Source organism: Centroberyx gerrardi, chromosome 23 (assembly GCF_048128805.1).
Source record: "Centroberyx gerrardi isolate f3 chromosome 23, fCenGer3.hap1.cur.20231027, whole genome shotgun sequence".
Taxonomy (NCBI): domain Eukaryota; kingdom Metazoa; phylum Chordata; class Actinopteri; order Beryciformes; family Berycidae; genus Centroberyx; species Centroberyx gerrardi.
In genome coordinates this window covers 1660034-1662849 of record NC_136019.1, presented here as the reverse complement: position 1 = coordinate 1662849, position 2816 = coordinate 1660034, and the positions used below count along the sequence as shown (strand labels likewise).

The 2816-nt window shown below is 41.1% G+C and overlaps 1 long non-coding RNA gene across 1 annotated transcript in view; it reads left to right on the top strand.

Moving 5' to 3' along the window:
* Positions 1-2816, top strand: part of LOC144537856 (uncharacterized) — a 4422-nt gene continuing 1606 nt past the window's right edge. Inside the window, exon 1 of the long non-coding RNA XR_013503900.1 lies at positions 1-221. This is a non-coding gene — a long non-coding RNA (uncharacterized LOC144537856). The remainder of the gene's footprint in view (positions 222-2816) is intronic.

The following is a 2816-nucleotide window of genomic DNA, read 5'->3' as shown; positions in this document are numbered from 1 at the left end:
CAGAGAAGCAGGAAGCAGAAGTAAAACTGATGTCAAATCTTCAGGGTGACGTTCGGCTGGAGGAGGTTCGGTTTGGAGTTTTTCCCTCCAAAAGCTCAGAGGAGATCGCAGGTTCAGAGGAGAAGAAGAAGAAGAAGAAGAAGAAGCAGAAGCAGAAAAAGAAGAAGAAGTGGAAGTGATGGCGATGATGATGAAGGTTTACCTGCTGCTGTGGGCCGTCGGTGAGTTAGAGAGCCGACTGTGGTTTACTGTGTTCGCTTTGTTGCTATCACACACACACACACACACACACATACACAGATAACATGCGAGTCACTTGATCAGTTATCACCTGGAAAAATCTGGGAAATGAATTTGCTAATTTCCAGGTCTGAATTTTTTTTAAAGAGATTTCTCTTCTGTCTTGACTTCACGCTTCATTCTGTTTTAAGTTCCAGTAGAATAAATAAAGTTCAGCTGCAGAGCGACAGCAGGCGTCAAATAATAATATAATAATAATAATAATAATAATAATTACTTCATTCTGTTTAATTCTACTTTTCAATTCAAGTTGGCTTCATTAGCATTACAAGATAAAGTTATGTGTTGCCAAAGCATTCAGAGTGAAGCATCATGGGTCAATATTACTACAACTACATACAATACAATCATCGTTGTAATATTTTTGTATATAGAGAACATACATACATACATACTTGCATACACTGCAAGTATATGTTTGTATACTTGCAGTCTTTATATAACAATCAGCACAGCAGAGTAAACCAAAGTTATTTTTGTCAGTTGACACACAGCAGGTTTCTCTTCCTCTCCAAGCACAGAGGGGAGTTTGGTGACGCTTTATTGTCCAGGTCCACAATTTCCTAGAAAGGAACTAGGGCTGAAACGATTCCTCGAGAAACTCGAGTAACTCGATTACTAAAAATCATCGATGCAAATTCTTTGCATCGAAGCTTCGTTTAATCCATATAACTATATACACACTCAGTGTTTCGCACGGATGATTATTACTGTTGCACAACGCGCTGGAGAAAGAGAGAGAAAATAGCGAGGGGCGAAGAGAAGAGACAGGCCAGAGAAAACGACAGAAAGTGTCCAAAGTTTCGGATCCAGTGTTGCCAACTTGGCGACTTTGTCGCTAGACTTAGCGACTTTTCAGACCCCCCTGGCGACTTTATTTCTCAAAAGCGACTAGCGACAAATCTGCCGACTTTTTCTGACCATGGGAAGCAATGTTAATGTGTTGAATCCCAAAGCATTTGGCAATAAATTGGTTCGGCTGATGCCGGTTTTCTCTACTTGCTTGTCTAATCCAGAGAGGTCTGACGGTCACAGCGCTTCCCACACAGTGTAGCTCCTTCCCTCCGCTGAGAGCAGGGACTGTAGGGTAGGGTCCACTTGTAATTGTTATCGGCGTACGCCGAAACTGGCCGGGTGGGCGGAGTCAGCACTTAATATTAAAACGGGATGAGATGAAGGCTAGTAAAGAATGCACGTTAATTATGGCTATATGTAATGGCTAGTTAAGAATGTAAATCAATATGGTGGCTAGTTATGATGTCCCTAAGTTAGCTAAGTTTTGCTCAAGAAAATAACCACAGAAAATAAAATGCTGCAGTCAATTTGTGAAAGCCTGAGCTTCATTCATGTTATTATTATGATAGTCACACACACACACCTACTCCCCTCACAGTGATGCATAAAATACCCCAGAAAGCAAAATATCAGGTGGTGTAAGTAGCAATTGGAGCCTAAAATGCACCAGTCCAATACAGCAGGTATATTCAGTTTAGTTTGATTGCAGTGAGTAGGGTCAGCAGGTGTAGGGCAACCCTTCAACATAGTAAATAAATGTACATTAGCCAGTCTTATGAACTTGTATGATATTTAGGCCTAGTAATAAATATCAATAATAATTATTATTTCACCTCGTTTTCAGTAAATCACAGTGTCGTATGGACAGCTTCGTGCGGACATCTTTTCTCTTTTGTATATTTACTATTGCTCTTTAATAAAGCAAAAGTATTTCTTATCCGATTACTCGATTAATCGATGGAATAATCGGTAGAATACTCGATTACTGAAATAATCGATAGCTGCAGCCCTAAAAGGAACCATTAATTTCTTAGGTGGTTTCTGGAGAGAACCATGACAGTAGTAATTACAGGGAAAATAGAGAGAGAGTCAATGGTAGTTGGTAGCTGGTAAGAGCCTTCAATTTCTTCTGTTGTTTCCAAGACAGAACCATGAAATGATGTGCGGAAGTAGTCGCCTCCTCTTGACTTTCACAGTTGGCTCCTTCCACTGTGTAAAGGTCCATATCATGTAAAGCAGGACTCCCCTCTCCTCTGTGATGATAAAGGAGTTGGATGGTCTATCTAAACATGGTGAAAGTATCAAAACTAAATCCACACAATCCATATTAGAAAAGCGAGCCTCTAAACGAGCCGTTTGGACTTCCGTAACTTTGTGGCGTCACAAAGGTTCGCTCATTATCATTTCTGTAAGAAATAATAGACTAACAAAGTGTTTTTTTCAAAGCGGTCGAGCGGTCGTCATCGTTTATTACCGGAGAGTTTTCCCTACCTGTTGCCGCCGGGCCGCGGCGTCTCACGTTTCACTCTCGAAACGGTTAGCCAATCAGAACAGAGGGGTCGTTAATATCAATGAGCCTTAAAGACACGGCGACAGAAACGGCCTGTTCTTGGTAAGGCTCAGAGAGATGCTGGAAAATGAACGTGGAGAAATGGATTGAGAGTGTTTTTGGTTCATGACACCACACACACAGCTTTGTCAGACAGTCAGACAGACAGACA